Source organism: Equus przewalskii, chromosome 25 (genome assembly GCF_037783145.1).
Source record: "Equus przewalskii isolate Varuska chromosome 25, EquPr2, whole genome shotgun sequence".
Classification (NCBI taxonomy): domain Eukaryota; kingdom Metazoa; phylum Chordata; class Mammalia; order Perissodactyla; family Equidae; genus Equus; species Equus przewalskii.
In genome coordinates this window covers 16874447-16894804 of record NC_091855.1, presented here as the reverse complement: position 1 = coordinate 16894804, position 20358 = coordinate 16874447, and the positions used below count along the sequence as shown (strand labels likewise).

The following is a 20358-nucleotide window of genomic DNA, read 5'->3' as shown; positions in this document are numbered from 1 at the left end:
CAGAGCTCCTACACATAATAAACTGATGAAATAATTATTACATTCTTTTCTTTTTTTAATATTTAAGGAAATTTTTTTTCAGGAAAGGATTCACCCTGAGCTAACATCTGTTGCCAATCTTTCTCTCTCTTTTTTTTTTCTTCTCCCCAAAGACCCAGCACATTGTGGTATATCATAGTTGTAAGTCCTTCTAGTTCTTCTGTGTGAGCCACCGCCACAGCATGGCAACTGATGAATGGTGTGGTTCCACGACTGGAAACAAACCCGGGCTGCCAAGGCAGAGAGCGCAGAACTTTAACCACTAGACCATCAGGGTTAGCTCTACATTCTTTTCTTAAAAGCTCAAAGGAATAAAGAACTGTATCTGTCTTCCCCGTCATTCCATACAACCATTCGAGGAAAGGAAAAAGAGTGTATGCCATTCTCTACTTTGAAGAATGTCCTTTAAGAGGTCCTTTAAGGGAAACTGAAGGAGGCAGTGCCTATTTCTGCCCCAGCAGTGGCTCCCATGTAATTATGCATTCCCACTGCCTGTGGTGTCCATAATGAGGTGGGAGTTATGCTGAATACACAACACATCCCTTACCCATTCGAACTGAGATCAGCAGCTAACTGAAGAGATCTTCCAAACCTCAGAAGCACTTAAGGTAACCCTCACACCCAGCTTTTCCTCAGATGCATAATTCTAAAACTAGATGTTATTTTTATACAAAAGTTCAAGGGCCATTATAACAATTTACTGGTAATTATTTCATTGCAGAATGCTCTATATATAAATTCCCATCTGGCAGCAAAAAATATAGTCCAATAAATAAAAGTAGTCTTTAAAAAAAAAACCTTCAAAACCAAATACTGGAAGTTAACGAGATCTACGTATTTGTAAAGAAGTCACTTCTTCAAATTTAGCTCCTGCCCTGTCTCATTTCTCTAGATAAAGTCCGTCTGTGATGGGAGTTACTCTGGTAAAACAATTTGGGAGTATCTATTACAATATCCTATGACCTGACAACTGCCCAGAGAAACACATGCCCTCGTGCACAGAGACAAGGACAAGGATATTCTTTGCAGCCCTAATTGTAATCAGGAACTCCCAGAAACAACCTAGAAGTTCAGCAATAGAAAAGTAGCAGAAAAACCATGGTATATTCCCATGACTAGTCTACACATTAGGCAGCAGTTGAAATGGATGAACTAGAATTCTATGAACTAACATGAACAGGTCTCCAAAGCATGTTACTGAATGTCAAAAAAGAGTTCTAGATAATACAATTCCAATTACGTGAAGTTTCAAAACACATAAGTACAATACTTTTATATTACCAATACCAAATCAACAAAGTATTTGCTTCTAGAGAGCTAGTATGGGAACAAGGAAGGGGCAGGTGGGGAGTAAACCTTACAGCCTCATTTATTACTTCTATTAAAAAATTAATTTAAAAAAAATGTCTCACAAGGACTTTACAGGGTTAAATAACTTAGGATTAAAGAATAAGGAGAAATAAGATACTATCTCTGCTACCACAGCTAAATTAAAATCTAATCAAACGTAAGAAGACAAATGACCAAGAGCAACCGTGACATCACAAATGAAGCTGGGGTTTTATTTGATGAAGAACAGAAGACACTGTCGACTCAAATGGCCACAGGAAGCTTCAGCTGGTATAATTAATTATAACTGGTGTGAGCCTGCACACACATTCTTTTTCCCAGGCTAACAACTTGACAGTAACTGAAAGAGGACCTTATATAGAAATGTTAGAATTATGTTAACATCACTAAATTAAAACAGTCATGTACCCTTTTAACTACTAAGAATCCTTTCCCACTGCATTTATGGGAGAAGGTAAACAACTTTCTAATAAATATCAGCTTATAGTAACAATAATAAGGAGGGTCCCCTTTTGTAGTGGCCTATCTAAAAAGTCAGGACCTGGATGGGTACCATGTAACCTTGAAGGAAGGAAGGAAATAACCAATTTGCTGATGTAATACCTATCATTAATGTAAGATTTGCTTTAAATAAAATCAAATAACATCTTCCTCATTTTTAGTTACTATAATGCCATGAGATTTAACAGAAAATAAAAGGTAATTGTAGAAGGATAATTATCAGGAAAATGTTCTCATATCATTAAATATAAAAAGTAAGTTACAAAACAGCATGCACATTATGATCCTGATTTTGTTTTTAAAATACATTCGTGGTCATGAAGAAGAACAAAAATGAAAGAAAACTATTAAAATGTTAGTAGTCCCACAGAACAAATGACCCAGTTTCTTCTACAATAAATTACATGAAAATAGGGAGGGAAAGGGAAATGTTACGGATTAAGAAAGACTTAAAAGGGATGAATACAATGTGTTAATCCTGCTTGGATCCTGATTCCAACAAACTAACTGTAAAATGACAATTTTGAGACAATGGACTAGCTAGCAAATAATATTAAAGAATAAGCACTAATTTTGTGAATCCTTATTGGAACTTTTTTAAGTCATCAATTTTTTTAAGTAATTGTAAATAAGGCTATTTTTTTGTCATTATCTGTTCAAAATACTTACTGAAGTATTTATAAGTTAAATAGCATAATGGTATAATATCTGGGCTGTACTTTAAAACTCCAATAAGTAAATAAATAAAAGCAGGAAGAAGACACATAGAACAAGAATGGCAAAATGTCTGTAACTGCTGATGCCAGATGAGGGGTACATGCGGCCTCACTGCACTAATCTCTTGACTTCTGTGTATATTTGAGAAATCTCACAAATAAAAAGTAAAAGTGGTAGCAGGGATAGTTATTTCTGGGTGGTGGAGACTGAGTGATCTGGTGGGAATTGGGTGACTTTTACTTTGATCTGTGTGCCTTTCAGAAACATCCAGATTTTATACCAAAAATATGAATTACTTTAGTTCCTTGAAGAAATAAATGTTATTCTTTTAGCAGCTGGCTGGCTGGCTGGATCTTTCAATGCCCAGTTCCAATGACGCCACCTCTATGGATTTAATTGTCCCTTTATAGACACCTTAATGCATTTTATTTGTATTTCCATGAAAGGCCTTATTACATTTGGTCATTTATTATAACAGTTTTTAATTATGTCTTATCTCCCCCTCTAGGAAAACAACTTGATTACAAAGGACATTTCTTTTTTCTATTTCTATCTTGGTCAACACTAAACAAAAAGCTCTCTCTATATAATAGGTGTTAAATAGTTATTTACTCAATTGACTAACTTTTCACTAATAAATCCAGGAAAGAAACAAGTGGCCTTGGCAGTAGAATATCTTACTTTGTGTAACTACAAAACTTTTAAGGCTAGAACATGCCCAGAGGTCCTTATTCAAAGATCAATATCCATCACATGTTACCTAGTCAGTTTCTCAAACCATCTATTTTCCAACTGACTGGAAAAAAAAATCAGTCAGTAGCAGAAAAGGGTCAGTTACTGAATTAAGTTACAGACACAAGAAAAAAAAAGATTCTCTGAAAAACATCAAAGTCCGTTAGTTCTTCAGCCATCATTCATTATTTAACCACCTGAAGACTCACCCAGAGCACCAATCAGTCCGTTTTTACAAAGGAAACCATTTGGGAAGAACAGAGTTAGCCATGCGCTGAGGCAAACAATGGTGCTGGAAACATCCTCTGCTCTGAGGGGCTGATGTCACGTGGGAGGGCTGCACACCCACACTCTCGTGTTTTCTTTATCATGGAGACTCAGTGGAGACCTTGCCGTGTTCTGTGCAGATAAGCGGCTTTCTTCAAGCCGAGGCAGGCATCTCCACATTCTCTTGCTTACAAATCATTTCCAAAAAGACACGATAAAGCCCTCCCCCCAGGAGCGCCCAGACCCCAAAACATGGCATACTGGACTTCCCCACACACAAGATTTCACCCACTCTATGGCCTTAATTCCACACGCATGGTTTTGATGAAAGCCACTCAAATGCTAGTGATGATATTTACAACTTCCTTTTATACATAAAATATGCTTAAGCTTTAACAAACACTAAAATAAAGTCCAGGTTTTAAAATAAAACCCCCACCACTAGTAACTGTAGTTTCCCAAGCCCTTTGGAAAACATCAGTGTATCGTCAAGAACTGGCAGAAGCAAGCTCCCCACCACTTTCATCTCTAGTTCACCCTGCGATTTGCTCCCAGAAGCCAGGTCTTCCAAAATGCTTCCCCCTCCCCACTTTTTAAGGCAGGCAGGTGCAGGCGGGGGTGGGCAGGGCTCTGCCCAATTGCCACTGTGACCTCCACCCACAATCCCACACACAGCTCATGTTCCTGCTTCCCTATCTTCTGATTTCTCACTTTAGACTTTGGTGCAAATCCACTCTTATGAGGAAATTTTAAATGTATTAGACAGTCAAAAAAGTGGGTAACATGGTATCATTATAAAGAATCATATCCATACAAATCCAGGGCCCAAAACAGTGACCAGGTCCTAAGAAATAAGGCACTCCTCCAAAGCAACTTAATTCACTTCTTATTACCATCTGTTCTGTCTGCCATTAGAATGGATTTAAAAGAGGCAACTCTCTATTGAAGAACAAAAAGGTAAGATCGGTGAGAATAAGTCGTTCTTATTGAAGAGAAAGAGGGTATGACAGCAGTAGTAAACATGAAGAGGTCCTATGACGCTCCATAGGCTGGTAAAACGTTTGCTAGCCAAAGGATTTAACATAACTTTCTTTTTTAAGAACAAAGAAGGCGCCTCTGAATAATAAATAAGCATAATGAAATAATTCTGAAGTGACCTGAAGGCTTGCCAAACTCAATTCCTATCAGTCATGGCCAAAGATAAAAGGAAAACTCTGCAAGCGTCCCTTTGCTACTAAAAATTTTCAGTATTTTCATATTATATTATAGTTGGCATTTAGTTAATAAAATTTCATCCATTATTTATCTTAAAAAGTTGCCTCCCTTCTGTACCCTCAGAGCCACTGTGAAACTTCAATTTAGGTTGACCCAAAGAATCTAAGGAGTCTGCTCAAGGTAAACATTTGAGTTATTTTCTTCTTAGAGGTAATATATTCAAAGTGGTATTATTATTTAATCTATTGCCTTTGTCACTGGACTATGTTTAAAGAGGAAACTGTTTTGGATGTGAACAGCTGTTCTCATACGTTTTAAGGAAGACACAATTTGTTAGAATAATAAGGAGAAAAGAGACAGGTACATCAGCAGACATGAGGAAGCCAGATCACAGTTCTGCAGGCTGGACAGCCAAGAAGGAAATGTCTTCTAGGCTTCCATGTTTTAACCGACCTCTAAATCTGCTAGTCATTCTATTGTCTGGATGGCCAACATAAAGCATTATGCTTGTTAGGTTTCTTGCCACCACCACATGTACCACCAAGAAAAGTCTAGAAGAATGCAACAAAATGCATTTTTTTTCTTTTCTTATTACACTTACTAACTGGTGAGGCCTTTTCATAAAACAACAGAAAGTATGTCTTCACTTTTGCGTATTATACCAGCAAACTATTAGTAAAAATAAATGTGATCAGTGTTATTCTTTTTTATTTTGTTTTCAAGAAAAGAAAGAAGTGGAGAGCTTTTTAAAGATTTCCTCAATTACTCTCCCATGAAAAGCAGAAGGTTTGGATGCAATAACCAAGCTGAACTAAGAGAAAAATTTAAATAACATCTCATTTACCTATGAGTACATAATTGTCTATACAAGAAAGGGAAAATCCAAAGAAAAATATAATCCGTGGGAAAATTATTCAAATGTTTTAGTGTGTAAAGCACATAATTTAGTCAGATCATTATCAATTAACATCACTCTATGTTTCTTGCTGGGTATTTAGATAGAATGTAGCAATTAAAAATTTTTTTAAAGGAAAGGAAAAAGTATGCTTTCTCAACTCAATTTTTATTTTAGAACAATGCTACTCAAAAATTAAATAAAGTATAAGAATGACGGATTTAATAAGATACACACAGAACTACACATCAATTACAAGATCTTGTGGGTTGGTTTTTGCTTTGTTTTGTTGTCTTTTTGGGTTTCTTTGGAGGATGGGAATTGTTTTAGATATCCCTTAAGTAGAGAAAGAGCCCTTAGGAAGAAGGATATATTTAGAAGACCAAGAAAGAGTCATGCCACCATCAGGTCTGGAAACCCACTCAATCCTGGCCTCCTGTGTCTGTTGTCTGGGAGACCCGAGCATGCATGAATGCACAAGAGAAGAATCTCTCATCTGACCTCACAGATATACCGTATTAGCATTATCAGACGGTACTGCCATTAAAAGAAGTGAGTATAGTGCCCAGAGGTTCTGGTTACTAAACTAAGCAACTCAACTCAAGAGACAAGTTGTAGCTACTACAACATAAAAGTGAAACGAGCCTCATAGTAACCCTAGAACTTAAGGCCTTTGCTAAAAACTGTCATTCAAGTTTATCGACCAGGAATTGACCCTTATTTCAGTGTTTTAAATACCGTAAGACATACAGCGACTGCACTGAAGGTGCACATTTCTATAGTATACAGATACTCAAGAGAAAAAAAATCATCTTGCAAAACAGCTTACAAGCTTGAGATGAGAACCAGAGGGCGCTCAGTAACATACACTGACGTTTCTTCCTTTGCAAAGTACCTAAGCCACAGCTACCTTTCTGTAGCATTCCTACAGGCTGCTCACTTCACCACGAAGCAATTCTTGATGGTCCCAAAGATGCTACATTCTCAAAGACAGTTTTTCAGTTGTGTTTCTAACAAAAAAAAGTTGGGCTCTTCAAATGGCTAAAAATTAAAGAGATCGAAAAATCTTTCTTGGATTCCACCTCTATTAAAGAAGAATGGTGCTGAGAATGGTTAAATAAATGCTACCCGGAAAGTGTCCTAATGTACTCTAAAAACGTTTCCAGAGATAATCATTCCCCAATTTCTCTTACTGAAATTCAAGGAAGGTCAGAAATAGCGAGCCACTTTGAAAGCCGTGCTCCAATTACCCAGCGGGCTTCAGAAAAGAAACCGTAAGCGCTGCACAAGGGTTTACAGAGGTGAGATGCTCAGATAACCTTGACTGTCCTTGATAGGATGCAGCTGCTCCAGAACAGCTGACTCCTTAGGCAATTTGCTTCTGCTCCTGACAAAGCAGCATATAAGAAAAATCCCAAGGTCTTTGTTTCAGCATCTGGCTGAGATGAAGGTTAACAAAGTAACAAAACTAAAGAAACTTATGCAACCTCAAACCAGTTGTTTTATCTGAATTTAAGAGCTTAACAGATTAGAGCACTTTCAGCCTATAGAAATGTCTCTCTCAACCCAAATTAAGCTGTTATTTTTCTCAATAAGAGGATACCCTTTTACACTGATTAAAGTGTCTGAGAAATGTCCACAGAAACATCAGAACAGGCCTCCGATAGGTCTGGGTTTCTACCCAGGAGTAACCAAAGGCAGTCAATCTAAGATCAGTGGTAACACACGCATGGCGACTCTCAGGCCAGCAGAGCATCCAACCATCTCTCAATTTTTTCAAACAAGCTTGGTATTCCAAATTACACACTAATACATCAGCGTTAACAAGATTCTTATTTAGAACATGAATTGAGGCGTAAACTTCCATCAAATTTACGACACACAAAGATTTTTTTAAACATTTGAAGTACTTACTATGGAATGGAAACATAAATAGGTAACCAAAACTTTCTTACTATTAATTTAACTAGCCAGAAAAATATGTGAAACATTTTATCTAGAAAGATGACAATGCTGAATTCAGAAATCAGCGTCTAAAAACTGCACAGGAGTTTCTCCCCTTCTCCATTTCCATTTCTGCCTCTCAGCAGTAAAACAATGAAGGAAGAAAAAAACAGTGGGGGAAAAAGATATAGGATCCTCATCTGATAAACCAAAACTCTGCCATAAGTAGCAGGTCGTCTAAGAATGAATGTTTGATGTTCCCTTCCCCCAACATGACTTTGTGACTAATCCGCCAACTCACCTTATTCTACTTCAAAGTTAGTAGTGAATCTTGCTTGAGGTCAAACTTGAGGAATCCTCTCAAAACCTGGATTAAAATAATTATAAACTTTAGGTTATTTTCAAATTTTGAAAATCATACAACTGTACCTCACAGTAAAAAGGGAAAAAAAATCACTGCTATAAATCAAATCATAATTGTGAAATGTTATACTTTACCTCTAAAACCCTCTTTAATTTATAATCTCTTTATGCATAGTTCAACACACATTTAAATTTAAGCCAACTAATAGCCACTCAAACTTAAACAACAAATTCTTAAACCTGGCTACTCAGTCTGTAGGCAGATTGCTGATCCAGGGCCTCACCCCAAACAACCTGTTCAGGAAGGCTGGAGGAAACTCGGAAACTGTATGTGTAACAAGCCCCCAAACAAGGTGATTTTGACATAGTCGGCCCATCAGCTGCCTACGGGAACCACTGTTCCAAACGAGTGCTTCTCAACACGGGTGATTCTGCACCCCAGGGGACACCTTGCAATGTCTGGAGATATTTTTGGTTGTCACAGCGAGGGGACGGGGTACACTACTGGCCTTTAACGGATGCTGCTACACATCCTACAAGGCACAGGACAGCCCCTCATGACAAAGAATCATCCAGTCCAAAATATCAATAGCAGTGAGATCGAGAAAACCTGTTCCAAAGCAACCAAACATTCTGATTATTTAGAAATTCTCACATTGGTCATTTCGGATAGGTTATAAGCTTCTAGCACAGTCATAAGGCATTTTCTGTGATGCTAAGCTTATTATTACTTAAAGGAATACACATCTATGCCCAATATTGATAATCTGCAGTACATATTCCTAATAACAGTAAAATAAATCAGACTATACCTGTCCATAAGAGCTTCCAAGAAACTAATTTGTTAATGTTTGCTGAGGTGAAACACTATTTCAAACCACGCTGATTTCCAAAACCTGTTCCCAAACGTACAAGATGGAAGCTAAGAAGAGTAAGAACCAGGACTCAGTTCCACTCACAGATATTTCCAACACCTGGTGAAGACCAGGGGGGGAAGTTCCTCTTCCCAGCCTGTCGCCCTGGATATTAGGATTCCCATCTCTTATTCAGCCAAATATAAAGGTACTTGACAACTTACTTTACTGCATATGAAATGAGACTGACTTAATGAACCTACCAGGTCCCTGCACTATGAACGTGGGTAATGCAGCAGAAGAGAGCTCAGTGAGACCCTGCAACAGGTCCTTCCTGCTCTACCAAGAGCAAATGGAATAAACATCAGAAGAAAACTGGGGGGAAAAGAAACCTACAAAGAGTATACTGAGAGTCAGATAGCCCAGATAATAAAATTTGCAGCTTGTACATGATTGCACCCACAGAATGAGTAAAGAAACCTATAACACTCAAAATATATACTTTGTTCATCTTAATTAATGAGCCATAACCAGCTAATTACAAAAATAAGACATACCTGACAGCTGATTTGCACTAGTAATCCACTTAGGTACACGAACCAACATGCAAATTTTAAACTCAAGCAAAAGGATGTAATTTACGAACCCACTTAGATTCCATCAGGCTTACTCCACTCCACCTGGACAACATTTTCATGCTGTGGCATACGGGCTTATATTCTAATTACAGGCTGATTTCTTCCTCCGGATCCCCAGCGCGATAAAGGAACTACCCAAATCAAACCCAAGCACAATCACCCTAGGCAGTGAGCACCTGGGTGGTGGTGAGCAGTGGGCAGCCTGGCATTCGTATCCCAAAGCACCAGGGGGGTTGGCAGAGCAGGCAGAATCTGCGGCAGAGGCAGGCCTCCCATCTGGAGCTCCTTCCCCATGCTGTGGGAGGCTTTGCTCTAGGCAAATGACGAAGGAGCTTTACTGAATGATGTGTTTTTCCAAAGGTAGGGCTAACATACCTTCTTGATTCAAGATGCCTGTTAAATCAACGTGGAGCCCATCACACCTCCATTACAGAAAGAAGACAACTGGGGAAGACAGCCTCAGACAACAGCAAGAAAAATAATAACCTGGTCAAAGACAACTGCTTAATACCCATCAATGGCTAAGAGAACAAAGCAAAGTAATTCCACAAAAAAGGAAGGCCCCAAAATTACTGGGAAGGTTCAGAAATATCAGTGCACAATAGGAGATTTAACCCCTACTTCCATTTTTCTAGATTTAAATTGGTCTTCAAACAAAAATTCACAGTTAAATTTCAAAACATAAACACCAGGTTTTTTTCTTTCAGCAGTAAAATATATTCTGTTCCAAAAAAGAAAGGTTGCTCAATTTCCCGTCAGCAGCAATCCGGAGAAGGCCACCTACACGGTAAAGGCAGCAAGAAAAAAATAACAGTGCTGAAGAAAAGCCTGCATGTGGGGGAGTACATTAAGTGCCATGTAACTACCACTCTGGGGTTTTATAAGCTTTTTTTCCTTGATCATTCTGAGAAAAATGAAAATTAGTGTAACTGCTAAAGAGAAGTCTGTCCTCCAACCTATCTAAGGAAATCAAGCCCTATGATGGATTTTATAGTTCTACCAAAGAAAGCAAGGCCTGAGGGGCCAATTCCACCCTCTCACCTCTGATTATCAGTCCTAAGGGGAAAGGCCCGTTCTACCAAACAGCTTACACTTAACGTTTTCCGAGAGAGAAGGCTGCTGCGACAATTAACGTTCTCCCCACAGCTACTCAACCCCCCATCCTCAACCATCCAAGTTTTAGAGTAAGACTAGCTTGGTCCTAATATGCTTAATCCTAAACCTTCGGGGAGAAACCACTCGCACACACAAACATGAGCTGACTAGATTACGGATGAGTACAGCATCACATTCGCCACTCTATCAAATTCCCTTACCCTACTTTATACTTTCTGAAAACTCTAAATTCTAAGATAGCAATCAACCAGGTCAACACCTTTTACTAAGAGCCATTGAAACATGCTCTACACTGAGGCAGACACAGTGGTAAAAAAGAGAAAGAAAAGAGTTTAAACAGCTCAATAGCAAACTGGGGAGAAAATAATGGCATACACAAAGTAAGTGAAAATTAAATACAGTATTATGAAATCGCCTAATGACTTTTCTAAGAACATGTTCCCATCGTTAAGCGAATTTTGAAGATTCCAGGCCTGTTTTATAGAATGTTCCTTAATGTGGGTTTGTCTGATATTTCCGTATGAATAGATTCAAACTGTGAATGTTCAGAAGGAATACCACAGAAGAGTTCCTCTCACCGTACCCTCTCAGGTGGTACACTGTTTCAGTTCTTTCCCCTGACTGGTCATGTTAACTTACGTCAGTTGATTAAGGTGGTATCTGTCAGATGTGCCCACTGTACAGTTATTCTTTTTCCCTTGTAATTAATAAGTATTTTGTGAGGTGATACTTTAAGACTATATAAATAGTCCCAGATTTGTCTCTCCTATTTCCCAACAAACTTTCACCCAATATTTTTAGTGTCTATTGATAATTCTTGGCCAAATTAATTATTCTATGGCAGTTGCCAAAAGCAATTTTCTAGTCTGATGATTCCTACCATTTTAGTGGAAAAAATAGTATTTAGAAAAAAAGACCTGGGGGTGCTTATTGCAACTGGGTTATTGCTGTTCCCAGCTCATCTAAGTGAACAGAAGCACACACATACATGCATGCATACCTTTTTTCTTTCCAAATCTATTTATGTATACTGAAAACCAAGAGTTTCTACAAATACCCTGAATTCCAATCCAACAGCACAGGGTTCATTCTAGTTTTCACCTTTCTATTCCCTGTAAGAGCAGTAAATCTGGTTCCTAGTAACTGCCATTTACTTATTGGATTCACTCCCCCATGTTACATAATGCTAGCCCTACCTCTGATTGAGTATCAGAAAAAGTCTGCCCTCTCTAAAGCATCAATAACGCGGAAGCCTAGGAAGATAAAAATGTTTTACGTAAAAACCACTACTCCAGCCACATACCGCAGAAAAAACTGCAACCCCACCCATGTCCCCAGCAAAGGTCAAGCGGGGAGCCAAGAGTCCTACATTCCCCTGCTGTGATGTTCCCTTAGCAGAGACTATACACGATATGATATCATTTCACAGAACCCAAATAGGCAAAGCTAAAAATGTACTGTTCACAGATCCATTGTTTTAAAAAGCTAGGGAATGTGGAACATACAATTCAGGCTGGTGGTCACCTCCCAGGGAGGCAGGAGGCTGGGGTCAGCGAGGAACACACAGTAGCTTCAAAGCACTGATCTCGCTCTAGTGCTTAGCCCAGCAAGTGCCGAGCACAGGTCCCTGAAGAAACGACTGTGCCTCACCCAACCACCAGCAGGTCATTAGCAGGGTCTCGATTTTACATTTGAGATGGGAGGCCTAAAAAGGTGCTTATGTTGCCTGTGGTCACGCAACTCGTAAGCAAGAGCTCAGATGCAAACCCAGGTCTGTGTGACTCCAATCCTCTTTCTCCTGTGCCGTCCACTACCTCTCAAGCAGAGAAGAAAGAAGACGGGGAGGAGAAATGGAGTCCACAATTCTGAGGCTAAGATTCCTTGCTTCTAAACCGGTTCCAGAACCGTTTTTAGGGCACAGCCAAGTCTAGGCCCAGAACCAAGGGGAGGAAAAAATCCTCCTGAAGGCTAAGAAAGGTGTAGAGGCACAAATCCGGGACTTGAACTGCAAGGGCAATATGAACAATCCTTTGGGGAAAGTTTCCATCGCATCCCATAGGCTACAAATTCTGGTTCAATTCAGTCACTAAATAAAATCTCCTCTCAGAGATAAAAATCTCATAAAATCTTATTGCTAACTGTTGTTTTTGTTTTGAAATCAGGGGACAAAGGAGAGAAGACCAGCAACCCATTCATGAAATTCCAAATATTGCCTAAATACGGTGAAACCATAAATTACTTAGCACACAGCAAGAAACATGAAATTAGTGACAAATGTTCAACCCTTTTAAAGAATTTATATAATGGAATACTAAGGCAGAACAAGAATACTTCTCTGAAGGAAAGACCAGACAGCCAAGGAAGCTTAAATATCACTCTACTACCTGGGGGTGTTTTAAAACTGCTGAAACTCAGAAACAGGGGCCGGCCCGGTGGCACAGTGGTTGAGTTTGTGCACTCTGCTTTGGCGACCTGGGCTTTGCGGGTTCACATCCCAGGTGTGGACCTAGCACCACTCGACAAGCCATGCTGTGGCGGCATCCCATGTAAAATAGAGGAAGACTGGCACAGATGTTAGCTCAGTGACAATCTTCCTCTAGCAAAGAGGAAAACAGGCAACAGATGTTAGGGTCAATCTTCCTCACCAAAGGGAAAAAAAAAACAAACCCAGAAAGATGAATCTCCATAAATAGAAAAGAAAAGCAAAAAGATAGTGTATTTATCTTCTCAAAAATTCAGAAATAACTGCATTCTAACCGCACTTCTGGTAGAAATATCTCCAGAGCCTATTAAAGTCATTAATAACAACTCATGCCACCTGGGAAAGTCTTCATGATAAGCAGTAATGATTTTGTGACCTTAGTTTATGCTTTCTATCTTTAAAACGGAATAAGTTTTCCCACTGTTGATTTCCAGGGGGTAGAATATAAATTGAACCATAAATAATTTTAAGCCTAGCCTCCTCCCTACCCTGACGCAAAAATTTTGCTAAGCTTTCCCTTCCCTCTCCTGTCAACCTTTTCTTTCCAAAGAGGGAAAATCTGGACCTAGACCACAGACCAAGGAAAATGCTACAAAACCAAAGAAATAAAAGGACATGTGTGAGATGGTGCAAAAATAATTCAAAACTCATGCTAACTTCATGTTGTAGCCTAAAACTGTCTATAACACATAAAAGTTAAGAAATGTAAAACCATCCTGTAAAATATAATAAGCACATGAGAAGCACAAAAGAAATAAACCTCACTAGATAAAAAGGGAAGGTATTTAACAGAACTCTACAGGGCTAGGGCTTGCTTTTTTTTTTTTTTTTTAAGCTTTTTAGTTACTCTTTTTATGAACAGCAATCAGGTGTTGATGAAATCAGCATTTGGCATTAGAAAGACAAGAAGTCATCCTGAAGAATTTCTGAGTGAAAATGGCAAACTGAATAAATAAATCCATAGGCATTTGTTTCTTTCTTGTTACTGTATTAAGCTTATGTGATTACAAGACGAGCAGAAATTATCCTTGAGAATTAAGGGAGAATAGCAGAGCTTTGAAAGAAACTTAAAACCTAAAAAATAAATAAGAAAAGAATGCATTACTTTACCATCAAAAAAGGGAAAACCATGAAATATATTAAAGAGTTTCACTGCAAACTCCCAGATAATAAAGTTTGGGTAAAAATCAATAGGGCTATTTGAAAAATAAATCCTCCCAAGCTCATCTAATTTACTGTTATTGAGACAACCCACTTATTAAGGGACTGCAAGACTTATATTTCTTAACTTTAATGGATTTGATAACTCATGAAGACACAAGCAAAATCTTCTTCCCAGAAAAGTACATACCAATGGTTCTCTGATCCCAAGTTGTACAAACTATTTCTCATTCTTCCTCTCCCTGCAATTCTAAACATAAAAGTTCTCAACAGACAGACAGAACCAAGCAAATAAAGTGGCTGGAAAAAGGCTGAAACAGTGATGACAAGAGAAATAAGTCCTTGTACAGGCTTATTATCTTCATCTTGAGGTTTCTCCATCTGAGCTAAAGACGCCTCTAACTACCCATTTGCTCAAGCCAAAACCCTAAGATTCATTCTCCATTCCTTTCTTTCACATCCCATATCCATTCTGTCAAGACCTATAAATCCTACCTCCTGAAGACCATCTTGAATTCTTCACTCCTCTCCATTTCCATTGTCACATTGGTCCAAGCCACTATCATCTCTCTATAGACAACTGCCCCAGATTCCCCATGAATCTCCTTTCTACCCACGATCATTTTCTACAGAGCTGTCAGAAGGATTTTTTAAAAGGTTAAACTACATATTATTATCCCCCTGCTGAAAACTTTCCAATGGGTCTCCACATCCTGAGATGTCAAGAAATGTGAAGGATATAAGATTTTATCCTAATTTCAAACTGACAAGTTAGCCTGCCACAGTAGTTTGGATGCTGGCGGAAGACAGGAGACTCCTGGGTCAGAGACAGAGGACTTCATTATTCAGCAGTAGCAGTAGCCAGAGTGGCAGTATTCTTTGGTGCCAGTCCCTTAAGTCCCAATTCCCATCAGGTGACACACAGAGGATCAGATGACACCTGCACAGCAGTGGTGTGTTACAGGAGAGTAACCCTGAGATTAATGAACCCAAATCTTTTATAATGGGCAGTAAGCCTGTCTGACCTTTACCCCAGAAAGAGACATTGTCTTTATTATACTAGACTATAAGTGTGCCAAATCTTTGCTCTGGAGGGAGACACTCTCTTTATCCTCTAAGGTTGTTGACTACACAAATGATCCTTGAAAATACAGTCTAGAACAAAGGTGATCTGTGCAAAAACATGAGACACATGGAAAACTGTATCCCAACATTAGAATAAAAGCCAAATTTTTTACCATGGTCTACAAGGCCCTACATAATTGGTCCCTTTCTCTTCAATTTCATACAGAATCCCTGTCTCCCCAGCTTACTATGCTCCAGCTCCACTAGCCATCTTTGGTGTCCTCAATAAGCCCAGCTCTTTTCTGCCTCAAGGTCTTTGCCTGTGCTGGTCCTGTTGTCTGAAATACTCTTTTCCCTGGCTTAGATGTCACCTCCTCAGAAAGACCTTCCCTCGTCAATCTATCTAAGACCCTACACTCAGTATTTCTCTTTTTTATCACTTTGCTCACTCATTCATTCAATAAACACTTATTGCATACTTACTATGTACCAATCACTATTATTGTAGGCACAATAATTACTTATCTACCTGTTTATTTACTGACAGTCTCCCCTGAGGGTAGGAGACTTATCTTTCATTCATTCATCCACAAAGGGCTAGAACTTAAAATTGTGCCCTCAATAAAACTCTACTCAACAGAACTAAAAGAAGACATCAACAACAATACAATAATAGTAGGGGACCTCAACACCCCATTAACACCAATGGATAGAACATCCAGACAGAAAATCAACAAGGAAACTACAGAATTAAATGAAAAATTAGACCAGATGGACTTAATAGATATATATAGAACACTTCATCCAAAAACAGCAGGTTACACATTCTTCTCAAGTGCGCATGTAACATTCTGAAGGATAGACCATATTTTGGGAAACAAAGCAAGCATCAATAAATACAAGAGAGTTGAAATAATACCAAGCATCTTTTCTGATCATAATGCTATGAAACTGGAAATCAACTACAAGAATAAAGCAGAGAAAGGTGCAAAAATGTGGAGACTAAACAACACGCTAATGAACAAACAATGGATTACTGAAGAAATTAAAGAAGAAATCAAATATTATCTGGAGACAAATGAAAATGAGAACACGTCATTCCAAATCATTTGGGATGCAACAAAAGCAGTCCTAAGGGGGAAATTCATCGCAATACAGGCTCACCTCACTAAACAAGAAAAAGCTCACATAAGCAACCTCAAACAACACCTAACAGAATTAGAAAAAGAAGAACAAACAAAGCCCAGAGTCAGTAGAAGGAGCGAAATAATAAAAATAAGAGCAGAAATAAACGATATTGAAACAAAAAAGACAGTAGAAAGGATCAATGAAACAAAGAGTTGGTTCTTCGAAAAAATTAACAAAATCGACAAACCCTTAGCCAGACTCACCAAGAAAAGAAGAGAGAAATCTCAAATAAAAAAAATTAGGAATGAGAGAGGAGAAATCACAACAGATACCAAAAAAATACAAGGGATCATAAGAGAATAGTATGAAAAACTATATGCCAACAAATTGAACAACCTAGAAGAAATGGACAAATTCCTAGACTCTTACAACCTCCCCAAACTGAATGAGGAAGAAATGGAGAATCTGAATAGGCCAATCACAAGTAAAGAAATAGAAACAGTAATCAAAAACCTCCCCAAAAATAAGAGTCCAGGACCAGACGGCTTCTCTGGAGAATTCTACCAAACATTCAAAGAAGATTTAATACCTATCCTTCTCAAACTATTCCAGAAAACTGAAGAAGATGGAGTACTCCCTAACACATTCTATGAAGCCAACATCACTCTGATCCCCAAACCTGACAAGGACAACACAAAGAAGGAGAACTACAGGCCGATATCACTGATGAACACAGATGCAAAAATCCTCAACGAAATTCTGGCAAACCAAATACAGGAATATATCAAAAAGATTATACACCGTGATCAAGTGGGATTTATACCAGGGTCACAGGGATGGTTCAACATCTGCAAGTCAATCAACGTGATACACTACATTAACAAACTGAGAAACAAAAACCACATGATCATCTCAATAGATGCAGAGAAAGCATTCAACAAGATCCAACATCCATTTATGATAAAAACCCTCAATAAAATGGGTATAGAAGGAAAGTACCTCAACATAATAAAGGCCATGTATGACAAACCCACAGCCAACATCATACTCAATGGACAAAAACTGAAAGCCATCCCTGTGAGGACAGGAACAAGACAAGTGTGCCCACTTTCACCACTCCTATTCAACATAGTACTGGAGGTGTTGGCCAGAGCAATTCGGCAGGAAAAAGAAATAAAAGGAATCCAAATAGGCAACGAAGAAGTAAAACTCTCGCTGTTTGCAGACGACATGATCTTATATATAGAAAACCCCAAAGAATCCATAGGAAAACTATTAGAAACAATCAACAGCTACAGCAAAGTTGCAGGGTATAAAATCAACATACATAAATCAGTAGCATTTCTATACACTAACAATGAACTAACAGAAAAAGAACTCAAGAACTCAATCCCATTCACAATCACAATGAAAAGAATAAAATACCTTGGGATAAATTTAACCAAGGAAGTGAAAGATTTATACAATGAAAAATACAAGACTTTCTTGAAAGAAATTGACGATGACATAAAGAGATGGAAAGACATTCCACGCACATGGATTAGAAGAATAAACATAGTTAAAATGTCCATACTACCTAAAGCAATCTACAGATTCAATGCTATCCCAATCAGAATCCCAAGGACATTCTTTACAGAAATTGAACAAAGAATCCTAAAATTCATATGGGGCAACAAAAGACCGCGAATTGCTAAAGCAATCCTGAGTAAGAAAAACAAAGCCGGAGGCATCACAATCCCCGATTTCAAAACATACTACAAAGCTACAGCGATCAAAACAGCATGGTACTGGTACAAAAACAGGGGCACAGATCAATGGAACAGAATTGAAAGCCCAGAGATAAAACCACACATCTATGGACAGCTAATCTTTGACAAAGAAGCTGAGGGCCTACAATGGAGAAAAGAAAGTCTCTTCAACAAATGGTGCTGGGAAAACTGGACAGCCCCCATGTAAAAGAATGAAAATTGACCATTCTTTTTCACCATTCACAAAAATAAACTCAAAATGGATCAAAGACATAAAGATTAGGCCTGAAACAATAAGGCTCCTAGAAGAGAATATAGGTATTACACTCTTTGACATCAGTTTCAAAAGAATCTTTTCAGACACTATAACTCCTCAGATGAGGGAAACAATAGAAAGAATAAACAACTGGGACTTCATCAGACTAAAGAGCTTCTTCAAGGCAAGGGAAAACGGGATTGAAACAAAAAAACAGCCCACTAATTGGGAAAAAATATTCACAAGCTACTTATCCGACAAAGGGTTAATCTCCATAATATACAAAGAACTCACACAGCTTAACAACAAAAAAACAAACAACCCGATCAAAAAATGGGCAGAGGACATGAACAGACATTTCTCCAAAGAAGATATAAGAATGGCCAATAGACACATGAAAAGATGCTCATCATCACTAATCATCAGGGAAATGCAAATCAAAGCTACACTAAGATATCACCTTACAACCGTTAGATTGGCAAAAATATCCAAAACCAAGAATGACAAATGTTGGAGAGGCTGTGGAGAAAAAGGAACCCTCATACACGGTTGGTGGGAATGCAAACTAGTGCAGCCACTATAGAAAACAGTGTGGAGATTTCTCAAAAAATTAAAAATAGAAGGGGCTGGCCCCGTGGCCGAGTGGTTAAGTTCGCGCGCTCCGCTGCAGGCGGCCCAGTGTTTCGTTGGTTCGAATCCTGGGCGCGGACATGGCACTGCTCATCAAACCACGCTGAGGCAGCGTCCCACATGCCACAACTAGAAGAATCCACAACGAAGAATACACAACTATGTACCGGGGGGCGTTGGGGAGAAAAAGGAAAAAATAAAATCTTAAAAAAAAAAAAAAAATTACTTTTAAAAAAAAAAAAAAAAAAAAAAAAAAAAAAATTAAAAATAGAAATACCATACGACCCAGCCATCCCACTACTGGGTATCTATCCTAAGAACCTGAAATCAGCAATCCCAAGAGTCCCATGCACCCCTATGTTCATCGCAGCATTATTTACAATAGCCAAGACATGGAACCAACCTAAATGCCCAGAAACTGATGAGTGGATAAAGAAGATATGGTATATATACACAATGGAATACTACTCAGCCATAAAAAAGGACAAAATTGTTCCATTCGCATCATGGATTCTCATCAACATGGATGGACCTTGAGAGTATTATGTTAAGCAAAATAAGCCAGACAGAGAAAGACGAACTCTAAATGACTCCACTTATAGGTGGAACTTAACATATAGACAAGGAGAACTGATCGGTGGTTACCAGGGAAAAGGGGGGCTGGAGGGAGGGCACAAAGGGTGAAGTGGTGTACCCACAACATGACTAACAATAATGTACAACTGAAATCTCACAAGGTTGTAATCTATCATAATCTTAATAAAAAAAAAAACTCTACTGAATAAATGAACAACTATTACAATACTAAGTATTGAAATACTTCCAGGTCAATATGGGAAAGCAGCATACACTACACAAAAAGCATGGAATTAGGAGCTAGAAGTTCTAAATTCAAACCCTGCAGTCATCATTTAGTGCACCTGAGCAATTCAATTAAGTTTCCTGTAAAATGAAGAAAATCCTTCTCCTGCCTAATTCACAAGATTATTTTGAGGATTAAATGATGGAATCTTTCAAAACTCTTGCAATGTTAAATATAATTTAAAACCAGTAACAAATTGATAGTTAACAGTCATGAGACAGAAATTCACTTAAAAACAATGTACTTGGCGCCCCTACTATGAGGGTGACACTACTACAGAAATTTACAATAAAAATGAATAACTTAAAATGAAATCATAAAACGTTTCATTCTTTAATACACTTGAAGGAGAATAGTTTTTCCCCTTTAAATACCCTTTGGACATGCTTTAAAAA

At 38.3% G+C, this 20358-nt stretch overlaps 1 protein-coding gene across 43 annotated transcripts in view; it reads right to left on the bottom strand.

Annotated features, from left to right (window-relative positions):
* SIPA1L1 (signal induced proliferation associated 1 like 1) overlaps positions 1 to 20358 on the bottom strand; it is a 360404-nt gene that overhangs the window by 270820 nt on the left and 69226 nt on the right. For 32 of the 43 annotated variants that reach the window (XM_070593958.1, XM_070593937.1, XM_070593976.1 and 29 more), the window contains one exon: positions 7962 to 8027. The exons of 6 other annotated variants lie outside the window; for them this stretch is intronic. The gene's annotated coding sequence lies outside the window, so the exon portion shown is untranslated. Of the gene's footprint in view, positions 1 to 7961; positions 8028 to 9523; positions 9841 to 20358 lie in introns of those variants that run through there. 5 more of the 43 variants (XM_070593946.1, XM_070593965.1, XM_070593961.1 and 2 more) reach the window with 4 other exon arrangements.